General features: G+C 49.5%; 1 protein-coding gene across 16 annotated transcripts in view; it reads right to left on the reverse strand.

The window, feature by feature from the left end:
• MCF2L (MCF.2 cell line derived transforming sequence like) overlaps positions 1-12,080 on the reverse strand; it is a 648,156-nt gene that overhangs the window by 131,659 nt on the left and 504,417 nt on the right. The gene's annotated exons all lie outside the window — the stretch shown is intronic.

The following is a 12,080-nucleotide window of genomic DNA, read 5'->3' on the forward strand; positions in this document are numbered from 1 at the left end:
AGAAAGAAAAGGCAAATGCTCAAAGACAACAAGACTAGCACATTTTGTGATTGATGCATTTTACGTGAGGAAACACTGGCAGAGCTGTGGAGAGTGACAGTCATATATAGATGGAATATTATTACATCAGACACATGCTTCTTTACTAGGAAACAATATAATTACCATCTAGTACTATTTTCTCATGTACATAAGTTTGATGTTAATAAGAGGAAAGGAAAAAAAAATCAGTGCTAGTTGGTAACTTGGCCAACAAAGATTTTACATTATTCTCTATTTTAGATAGTAATCCATCCCCTCAACTACTCTATTCACCAACATGTCAAATTCAGAGGCCCTAAGTGAAGATATTTAATAACGTTTAGAATATTTATCCTGTGTATGATAAAGACTCATTTATAAGAACAATATTAGAGTATTGTTATTTAAATGGGAGCCTCACACTCCATCCTGCACTGAAGAGTCCTACTGAGAGAGAAAGAAGTTGCTTGATGATCAATGAGCTCTCTTAGCACAAGCCTATGTCATACTGTAAAAGGCACTGGGTAAAGTATTGATCTGGGGCAGGGGTTTTAGTACTGGATCCAAGATCTGCAATTTAAATGACTATCTCCTGAATGGCTTATCATTCTCTCAGATATCTTCCCTCCACCATCATTATCATCATCACTACCCCGGACACATAGAGAGTCCACCACTGCGTGCCATGCGTCCCACTTCAAGAGTACTTGTACTCTTCATTTTGTATATTTTTTATTTTTAAAACCATTTATACCAATCTATCCAACAGACAATTAACCAAATTTAAGACCATCATATGTCATATGGTACCCATAAACTTGTGAGATAATCGGTGCTATCCTTCGATTTCGACCGCATCTGCTAGAGAAATCGAAGGATTGTATGCACATTTTAGGTACCTTTCAACGCGATGTGCGGGCACGCCGGTCGAATCTCATGTCTCAAGATAGTATGTGCTGCACTTAATATTTATCAAATTGCAGTGCGATTGCATGTGTTTTTAAAAACACATGCTATATATCGCATGACGAGGGGCACCAGCCGGGAGCGGCCAGAGGCCGCTCGCACTCGGCGGTGACGTCCCCATCACGTGATTACCATGCGATCTATCGCATGATCGCATGGTAATCACTTTGGAAGTTCAGGTGCGATTTCCTAAACTGCCGGTGCGATGCCTCGCGATGTCGCGTCGCGGGGCATCGCACAAGTGTATGGGCACCATAAGGCTTATATTCTCCTGAAGATTTATCTTCTATTGGATGGTAATGACTAGACTGTCATTTAGGAACACAAATCAATCTGAGCCATCTACTTGTGATGTCTGCTCCTACACAAGCTTTTTCTTACCTTTCTGGTGGGATTTTACTACTCTAACGGAGATCTGGGGAGATATTAAGAGACTTTTATTGCCGTTATCACCCATACTGACCTATCATTCTGCTTCCCCTCACTATACCAAAACATAATAGTAATACATTTTGCTACACATCAGCAAGCTTCAGACTTCCTTCTTATCAAGCTGTGTAGCATAGAATATGGCACAAGTACCATATAGAATAAATGACATGCCTTGCAAATTAAACTTCAACTGCTTTCTTTAAAAACACAGGGCTTAATTCAGCATGGAAAGCATGCCGAAGCCCTGCGATGGCATCTCACTTGTGCATACACCTGTCTGATTGACAGGCAGAAGCGTTCATGGGGTGGGAGGGGCATCGACTCAGCGTTCAGGGGCGTCACGACGGTGTTGGGGAGGCGCTGTCCGGACAATGCAATTTTATCTGGACCGTTTGTGGCAGCTGCGTGACATCACACGCAGCCGTTGCAAGCCAAAAGATGGTGGGTATCGTATCTGTGTAGGCCAGTTATGGCTAACCTTGATACTCCAGCTGTTGTTGAACTACATATCCCAGCATGCCCTGCTACAGTTTTGTTATTTGGCCATTCTAAAATTGATGCAGGGCATGCTGGGATGTGTAGTTCAACAACAGCTGGAGTGTCAAGGTTAGCCATCAGTGGCGTAGGCAGGGGGCTACCCTAAACATGCGAAAGCATCGACACTGTGCGATGCTTTTGCATGTTTGCGGGGGGAGGAGTCCGGGTCCGGCACGCCAGACGGACTTGCCCTGTACTGTGCGTCCCCCCGCATGTCATTGTAATGGATCGTAGATATTCACACATCTACGATCCATGCTGAATTAGGCCCAGAGTACCATAGGCTGCACATTTCAGTCTACATTTACCCTTCCATTCAAAACAGTAAATGATTGGCTGTTCCTCACCTGGGGGTTGATGCAGAGCTGAATGCAAGTTAGTTCTGCGGACAAATCTTGCATGGTTTGCACTGTGCATGCTCTGTAACTGAAAGCACACATCTACAGGTGATCCAGAGTAGTACACATCTCCATTTGCAGCAGAATGGGCATGACTAGCTGATAACAGGGAGAAATGTGGCAAGGGTGTGACGATACAGCTGTGGGCTATGCAGGGTTGTGTGCACAGAAAGAAATGCCTGTTCTCAGATGAATCCCCTGCACCACTGAATAGGGCTAGAGAGCAAATGCAGAACGATAATGATGACAGATCTGGATGGTGGGGTTGCATTAATGCGTACTACAAGGTGAATATCTACATGCAGTCCAGTAGTGATTACAGACCACTGTGTGCAATTCTGCATCTTAATGGCATCATATGATGCCACCCCACTTTTTCCCTCTCCTGACTGCTACACCCTCCCTTTCTTCGTTTTAATATAGAAATGGGTATGCAATGGGGATTTCTCTTACGTCCTAGAGGATGCTGGGGACTCCAAAAGGACCATGGGGTATAGACGGGATCCGCAGGAGCTTGGGCACACTAAAAAGACTTTGACTGTGTGTGAACTGGCTCCTCCCTCTATGCCCCTCCTCCAGACCTCAGTTAGACTTTGTGCCCAGGAGTGACTGGACACACACTAGGTTTTTTATTTTCAGGGAGACCTGCTGGCTACAGGCTCCCTGCATCAAAGGACTGAGGGGAGAGAAGTCAGACCTACTTCTTCTCAGTTTAAGGGCTCTGCTTCTTAGGCTACTGGACACCATTAGCTCCAGAGGGTTCGATCACTTGGTTCACCTAGCTGCTTGTTCCCAGAGCCGCGCCGTCACCCCCCTCACAGAAGACAGAAGCCGGGTGAGTATTAGAAGAACCGAAGACTTCAGACGGCAGAAGACTTCAGTAACGGAGGTACAGCACAGCTGTAGCGCTGCGCTCCATGCTCCCACACACATCACCAACGGAACTTACAGGGTGCAGGGCGTTGGAAGGGAGCGCCCTAGGCAGCAGTTACGGATGTCTTTAGGACTGGCTAAAGGCATATTCGGTGCCCGGGCACCGTATATAATACCCCCGCCAGTATAAATATTTCAAATTTGAGCGGGACTGAAGCGCGCCGGGAAGGGGCGGGGCTTACCCGCACAGCTCACCAGCGCCATTTTCTTCTCTCCACAGCCGCTGCAGAGAACGCTGGCCCGGACCTCCAAGCTCCTCACAAGTAAAAGGGAGCAAAACGGGGGTGGGGGGCACAGATAATTTGGTGCTTTTCTTATTGTTTTCAGCGCTACTGACATATATTATAGTTGTGTAGTATATGGGCGCTGGGGTGTGGGCTGGCATACTCCCTCTGTGTTTCTCTCTCCAGTCTTCCCCTTTATTTGGCCAGTGTGAGTGTGGGGGTGTCGGTACTACGTGTCGGCATGTCTGAGGCTGAGTGTTCCTCCCCGGAGGAAGTTACTGGGGGCGCAGAAAAGGAGCTGGAAATGGCTCTGTCGGCACAGCTGATTGGGTTGCTATGTTAAGTACACTTAATGCTAATGTGGCTTTATTGTCTAAGAGGCTTGATAAATCTGATTCTCAGACACAATCATGGAGAAAATCCATGGCGGATGCTTTGGCTCAGGTGCAGACCCCCTCAGGGTCACAAAAACGTTCATTTACCCAGATGGTGGATACAGATGCCGACACGGACTCTGATTCTGATGTCGATTTTAATGAGGCTACTTTACACCCAAGGGTAGTTAAGACTATTCAGTACATGATTGTGGCTATTTAAGATGTTTTACATATCTCTGACAAACCTGCTGTTCAGGAAACAAGGATTTGCCTATTTAAAGGGAAAAAAACTGAGGTGAAGTTCCCCCCTCTTATGAAATGAATGCTCTTTGTGAAAAAGCTTGGGAGTCGCCGGACAAGAGGTGGCAGATTCCCAAGAGAATTTTTATGGCGTATCCTTTCCCCTCTGATGACAGGGAAAAATGGGAGTCGTCTCCAAATGTCGTCAAGGCTTTACCCCGTTTGTCCAAGAAGGTGGCGCTTCCATCCGGCTGCTCTCAAGGATCCGGCGGATCGCAAGCTAGAGACGTCTTTGAAGGCCATTTTCGTTAATACTGGTGCATTGCTCAGACCTGCTGTGGCGTCGGTATGGGTGAGTAGTGCTATTGCTAAATGGGCTGATAATTTAACTTCTGATATGGATACCCTTGATAAAGATAATATTCTTTTGACTCTTGGTTATATCAAGGACGCTGCAGATTACCTAAAGGATGCGGCGAGAGATGTTGGCCTCTTGGGATCAAGAGCCAATGCCATGGCGGTCTCGGCCAGGAGGGCACTGTGGATCCATCAATGGAATGCTGATGCGAACTCCAAGAAAAATATGGAAGCTCTCCCCTTCAAAGGTAGTGTCTTGTTTGGTGACGGCCTGGCTGACCTGGTGTCTACCGCTACTGCGGGTAAGTCATCTTTTCTTCCTTATGTTCCCACTCAACAGAAGAAGGGGACCCATCAGCAGATGCAGTCCTTTCGACCTAATAAATACAAACGAGGTAAGGGCACGTCCTTCCTCGCTTCAAAGGGTAGAGGAAGGGGAAAGAAGTCGCCTGCAGGGTCAGGCACCCAGGACCAAAAGTCCTCCCCCGCCTCTACCAAGTCCACCGCATGACGCTAGGGCTCCCCTGCGGGAGTCCGTGCCGGTGGGGGGCCGTCTCCGAATCTTCAGTCAGGTCTGGTTTCAATCAGCCCTGGATCCTTGGGTCTTAGACATAGTGTCCCAAGGGTACAAGCTGGAGTTTCAGGAGATGCGCGCCCCCCCCCCCCCCCCCCCGCCGCTTTTTCAAATCGGCCTTGCCAGTTTCTCTTCCAGAAAGAGAAGTAGTAAATGCTGCGATACAAAAGTTGTGTCAACAGTGGGTCATTGTCCCCATTCCCCCGTCCCAACGGGGGGAAGGGTTCTATTCGAGCCTCTTTGTCGTACCGAAGCCGGACGGTTCGGTCAGACCGATTCTGAACCTAAAATCCCTCAATCCATACTTGAAAACTTTCAAGTTCAAGATGGAATCTCTTCGAGCTGTGATCTCCAGCCTTGAAGGGGGGGATTTTATGGCGTCAGTCGACATAAAGAATGCCTACTCACACGTCCCGATATATCCTCCGCATCAGGCCTTCCTGAGATTTGCGGTGCAGGATTGTCATTTCCAATTTCAGACGTTGCCGTTTGGGCTTTCCACGGCCCCGAGGGTTTTCACCAAGGTTATGGCAGAAATGATGGTACTCCTTCGCAAGCGAGGGGTCACAATTATCCCGTACTTGGACGATCTCCTGATAAAGGCGAGGTCAAGGGAACAATTGTTAAAGAATGTGGAACTCTCCCTGACGGTTCTGCAACATCACGGTTGGATTTTAAATTTGCCAAAGTCTCAGTTGATTCCGACGACTCGGCTGCCCTTCCTGGGCACGAAGCTTCAGAGAGTGTTTCTTCCGGAGGACAAAGCTCTAGAAATACAGACCATGGTCAAGGAGCTTTTGAGACCGACAAGAGTGTCTATAAATCCATGCACTCGAGTGCTAGGGAAGATGGTGGCGGCTTACGAGGCCATTCCGTTTGGCAGGTTTCTGTTAGGGTCTCCTGCCCTGTGCTGCCACGTCGTCATGGCAACCGGGAGACAAGTGCTAGCGGAGTAACCTGAGCGCAGCTGATACTCCGGTTCGGGTCTTTTGCTGTGCAGTGGTTACAGGCTCTGTGCACGGCAGGGGATCCGGTGCTGGTTTTTGTGCTCACAGTCTGTGAGGTCTGAGTGGGGCGTGGACAGCACCTGCTTTATAAGGCCTCTTCTCAGGTTAAGCAGATGCTGCTGAATCTTTGTTGGTTACTCAGTTCCTGAAAGTTAGCCAGTACTGTGTAGCTTTGTATTTGTTGTTGCTTACTGCAAATAGGCCTGGGGATTTGGTACTACACTCTGCCAATCCAGACCTAGCAGTAAGACTGGAGTCAGTCGTTTAGCTTGCTGGGGTTCTTTTACTACTCTGTGAACTTAGCAAGTTTGCGGCTGTATTCTAAGACTTGCCTGCCTAAATCCTGTCTCACTGTGCAAGGTGTCAGGTGTCAGTTTAGTGGCAGTAAGCTGAACCTGTGCACTGCAAGTGAGGATTAGGATTGTGGAGACTCTCCTTGTGTCTATCATTCCATCTCTGACCAAGGAGTTTACTGCCACACCCGTTGGTAACCCTTTAGGGTTTTGCTGTTGCCCTTAGCAACAGCATTTCGGGTTCTCTACGTATTAAAACACAACATCTTGCTTTTCCCATCTGAGCATTACTAATACTAGGGAGACACCCAGTTTCTTAGCCTCTGGGCTTCTCTGTTCACTTTGTGTTATTTTGTTACCCTATCACCTTCTGTGTACGTAATGTCATATTCCCCAGTCTGTCTGTGAGTTCATTTGTTTTGCATACCTATCCGTTCAGACACCAGTACATTCCTGCAGGCACTGGTGTGCATAACAGTTCAAACACCAGTACATTCCTGCAGGCACTGGTGTGCATAACAATTCAAACACCAGTACATTCCTGCAGGCACTGGTGTGCATAACATATTCAGCAGCCTAATACTCCTGTTGAAATTTTGTGGGAATATGGAGCATACCCCTCAAAATACGTTGCAACAGGTGGTCGATCAGGTGCAGGTCCTGACTCGACAATTTAATGATTTGTCCATTAAAATGCACACCTCCCAGGCCATTGGCGGAGCTCCCGCAGCAGCAGCACCTTCAGGGGTTAAGGAGCCGAAAGTAAATCTCCCGGATCGTTTTTCTGGAGATCGCTCGCAGTTCTTTTGTTTCAAGGAGAGCTGCAAGCTATACTTCCGGCTTAGGCCTCAGTCTTCTGGGTCGGAGATTCAGCGGGTGGGCATAGTGATTTCCTTGCTACAAGGAGACCCACAGGTCTGGGCATATGGGTTGCAGCCTGACTGTCCGTCGCTTAAAAGTGTTGATGCTTTTTTTACGGCACTGGGCATGTTGTATGATGACCCTGACAAGACGGCCTCAGCCGAGGCTCAGATTTCAATCCTTAAGCAAGGGCGAAGGCCAGTTGAGGTTTACTGTACGGAGTTTCGGAGGTTGGCCCATGATACCCAGTGGAATGACCCAGCCCTGAGACACCAGTACCGAAGAGGTCTTTCTAACCAGATAAAAGACCAACTGGTACAATATCCCTTGCCTGATAGCTTGGATCAGCTCATGCAGTTATCCATCCGGGTGGATAGACGGCTGAGAGAGCGTAGGCTTGAAAGGGAGACTGAGGTTTCCTTCTTTCCCAAGGGAACCTCAGACTCTGAGGAATTTTCCGAGGAGCCTATGCAGATTGGGGCTACCCGCCTCTCCTCGCGTGAGAAGACGCAGAGGAGACAGCAGGGGTTGTGTTTGTACTGTGGGAATAAAGGTCATGTGGTAGTATCATGCCCAGAAAAGCCGGAAAACGTCAGGGCCTGAGGGTGATGGGAAATATCCTGTCAGGCCAGAAGTCAGAATTTCCCAAGAAGACTTTTATCATTCCGGTGACCTTGAAGATCCTCGGTCAAACTGTCAAGACTGAGGCCTTTGTGGACAGTGGGGCCGACGGGGTTTTTATGGACCGCCAATTCGCCCTGAAACACTCTGTTCCCTTAGTACCCTTGGCATCGGAAATTGAGATTTGTGGGTTAAACGGGGAACCATTATCCCAAGGTAAAATTACCTCTTGCACTAGCCAGATTTCTTTGTTTATTGGAGCCACACACTCTGAAAAATTGTCCTTTTATGTGACTGTCTGTACTTTTGCCCCATTGGTGTTGGGGTTACCCTGGTTAAGGGCCCACAATCCTCAATTTGACTGGGTCTCTGGGGAGATTCTTAGTTGGGGTACTGATTGTTTCAGGAGTTGCTTGAGCCTTCCAGTCAGGCTCTCGCAGCTAAGTTTGCCAGGATTGCCAGGGTGTTATGCAGATTTTGCGGACGTGTTCTCCAAAAAAGTTGCAGAGGTACTACCTCCCCATCGCCCCTATGACTGTGCCATTGATTTGTTGCCAAATGCTAAGATTCCCAAGAGCAGGTTGTACTCCCTGTCACGTCCTGAGACTCAGGCTATGGCAGAGTACATTCAGGAGAACTTGGCTAAGGGATTTATCAGACCTTCACAGTCTCCAGTTGGGTCGGGGTTCTTCTTCGTGGGTAAAAAGGACGGTTCGTTGCGACCCTGCATCGACTTCAGGGATTGAACCGTATCACGATTAAAAACTCATACCCGATGGGGCGTGGCTTGGACGGGCATGGAGTAGCACTAGCATCGTGCAGCTCTCCAGCCACTAAATCCTGCAGCAATATCCTGTACTCCCCCCTGGGTCTAACACTGGGGCCATCGGTGTCTGAATACCCCCTGCCCCCCCTGGAGTGGGTTTGGGTTTCCTGCCGCCGTCTCCGGAGGACCGGGAGCCCTGAATACCTGTGGACCCTGATCTGTGCTGGGCCGGAGTGGGGAACGGTTTCCACGTGCTGCTGCCGGAAGTTCGGCTCCTGATCACCACCGCCGCCCGCTGCGGCCGTCCGGAGCACCTGAGTGCCGAGAGCTCTCCTCTGCCGCCCAGCAAGCCTCCTGTGGTGTCCGGGGGAGCCTTGCGTGGAGCTCCCTGCATCGTCTCCTCTGCCGCAGGCTCGTGCTGTCCGCGATACCGGAAGTGCGGCTCCCGCTGTCTTCCGCTGACCGCGGCCGGGGCTCACCTACACCCGCGGGACTGCACTGTCTGCCCCTGCTCGTGGTGAAGCCTGGAGGGGTGTGTGGCCACCTTACACACATCGCTGGATGCCTGACCTGGCAGCCGTTTTTTGGACCCATTTTATATCCCCTTTTATATCCCCTTCTATTCTGGGACCCAAGTGCAGGTGGTGCACTTTCTATACTGTACGGGGGATTAACCACTGGAACCTCATTTACACTGGCTGAGGGACTATTGGGCTGCATATAATCCTCTTCCCCCTCCTGTTTTAATCCTCGGGCTTGCTGTCCCTGCTTGTATTATCGGTGGTGCGAGCCTCCCTGCCAAATCTGGAGGCTGCTGCTGGGGTGCTGATCCTCTGCGTCCCGCGGCTCTGTTTGGGGGTGACAGTCCCTGCATCCCTGCTGTATTAGGCGGACACTTTGCATTATACCTGGAGACCTTGGTCCTGCCGGCTATTTATACATATCTATATATTGGCTTGCACCCGTTGCCGGGCCCGTGGGGTGTTGGGGTGAGCGCCCCCCTCTGCCTGTATTTGCTTTGATATATCCTGCTAACCGGAGGGAACGACACCGTGCTGTCCAAAATGGTGAAGGGTCGCCAGACTGGCGCGGCGGCGGGAGCGATGGATAAGTTTGTTCGAGACCGGGGCCCTCAGCAACGGAGGGGGGAGACTGCAAGATCTGAGGCATCGCCCCCTTCTCCTGCATACAGTTCTGCCTCTTCTGACCCTCCGGATGCCGCACTACAGAGAGTTTTGGATGCGGTGACTGCCAGCGAGGTGCGTCTGGCTGATAAAATCGGGCAAGTGCAGTCTGATCTCTCTATTATTCATCAGGACCTCCAGCGGGTGAGAGAGAGAGTGGGAGAAGCGGAGACCCGTATATCCAATGTTGAAGATTCTGTCGGCCCGCTGGGTCGTCGTACTGATGCTCTGGAATCTCAGATGACTGACGTGCGAAAAAAGCTCACGGATATGGAGGGGCGTTTGCGGCGCAATAACGTCCGTTTCATTGGCCTGCCCGAGAAGGAAGAAGGCTCCGCTCCCGAAGAGTTTCTTGTAAAATGGCTCCGGGATGCCTTTGGATCTGAGGATTTTTCGCCTTACTTTACTGTTGAACGGGCCCATAGAGTTCCAATGCGCCCGCTGCCTCCGGGGACTCCACCCCGCACCTTCATTGCTAAGTTCCTCCACTTCCGAGACCGGGACACAGTGTTGAGGCTGGCTCGTACCAAGGGCCCTTTGAAATGGAATGGGTTGCCTATATCAGTATTTCCGGATTTTGCGGTGGATGTACAAAAAGAAAGGGCTCAGTTTCTGCCTGTCAAAAGGAGGCTCCGTGAACTTGACCTGCCATATGCCATGCTCTTCCCGTCTAGGCTGCGGGTGGTGGCTGATGGGGAAACAAAGTTTTTCACAACTCCTCGTGAGGCCATGGTGTGGCTGGACAGACGATTCCCGGCGAGGCGTGCCCTTGCAGATCCGTGAATCTCCGGCTGTCTTTGGAGGCTGACTTTCTCCGGTCCTTTTTTTTTGTATTTTTTGTTTTTACTCATCCTGTTTGGGTTACTTATGTGTGCTATTTACTGTGAGGTGATAGGTTGCGGGATGTGAGCAGGGGGGGGAGGGGAATGCTATATATTTGGCCTGATTTGGGTGGTTTCATGATATCCGAGTAGGTTTTATTTGGATGCTAGATGGACCTAGGGGGCGGGTCTTTATGATCCCCCCTCATCTGTTTTTGTTTTAGAGGGGGGAATGGTTGGTGGCTGAGAGCTACCTCCTAATTTTCCCTTTTTCTAGTTGTTCTCCATTCCCAAGAGTCATTACATTCTTGGCCCCCATTAAGGAGTAGTTGCACTGGTCGATGGTGCGACAAAGTTTGGTTTAGTTTTTTTTTAGGTATGCTCACTCAGTTTTGGGATCCAAGTATGCTGCATGTTGGGGGTGGTATACGGGGAGGGGGGCGGGGGAGGATGTTAGGTTATATTTGGTTTTTAAGGGGAAATGTATGTTGTAAAAGTACATGGATTGTTACTGTGCAATATAAGCAACGGTGTCTGGTTACTGAATCTGTACGTGGCGGGGCTGGCTGGCCGCGGGGTGATGCACCTATTATACTTTTGGTGTACTATGGCAGGACTTAAGGTGTTATCGTGGAATGTGAGAGGGCTCAATGATAAAATTAAGAGGTCTCTCGTACTCCGACAGATCAAACACTATGCCGCTGATATTGTCTGCCTTATGGAAACACACTTGGTGGGGAGTAAGATTCTTTCATTGAAGAGACCCTGGGTGGGATGGGCATACCACTCTATGCACACGTCTGCCTCACGTGGGGTTTCGGTCCTTATTAAGCGGACCGTCCCCTTTGTAATGGAATCTATACAAACGGACCCCTGGGGGAGATATGTGTTTTTGAAATGTAGATTGTTTTACGTCCCTGTCCTCCTGCTAGCTGTTTATGTGCCCCCTCCATACTCCCCCGATGTTCTTAAGAAGGTTGCTGGGTTCATGGCATCATCCCCTGGGATGTCTGTCATCTGCCTCGGGGATTTCAATAATGTGCTAGATGTGGTAAAGGATAGGCTCTCTATGTCTCCGTCTGCTGCATGTCCTGGGAGATCCGGTTTTGCAAATGTGGTGTCGGGGCTGGGCCTGGTTGATCCGTGGAGACTGAGATATCCTTTTCTCAAACAATACTCGTGTTTTTCACACTCTCACTCCTCGTTCTCTAGGATTGACCTGGCCCTCATCTCGAGCGACATGGTTCCCCGCGTTGGTAATATTAGATATGAGACTAGGGGTATATCAGACCACTCCCCTTTAACCTTTAATTTAGACTTTAATTGCGATAGGGGCCAAACTGTGTGGAAATTTAACCCATTTTGGCTTGTTCACATGGGGGACGGCTCTGATCTGGTGGCCGCATGGCGGGAATTCTTTGAGCTGAATAGTGCCGACCAGGCTATCTCTAATTTATGGGACACATTT

The sequence above is a fragment of the Pseudophryne corroboree genome, chromosome 2 (assembly GCF_028390025.1).
Source record: "Pseudophryne corroboree isolate aPseCor3 chromosome 2, aPseCor3.hap2, whole genome shotgun sequence".
NCBI lineage: Eukaryota > Metazoa > Chordata > Amphibia > Anura > Myobatrachidae > Pseudophryne > Pseudophryne corroboree.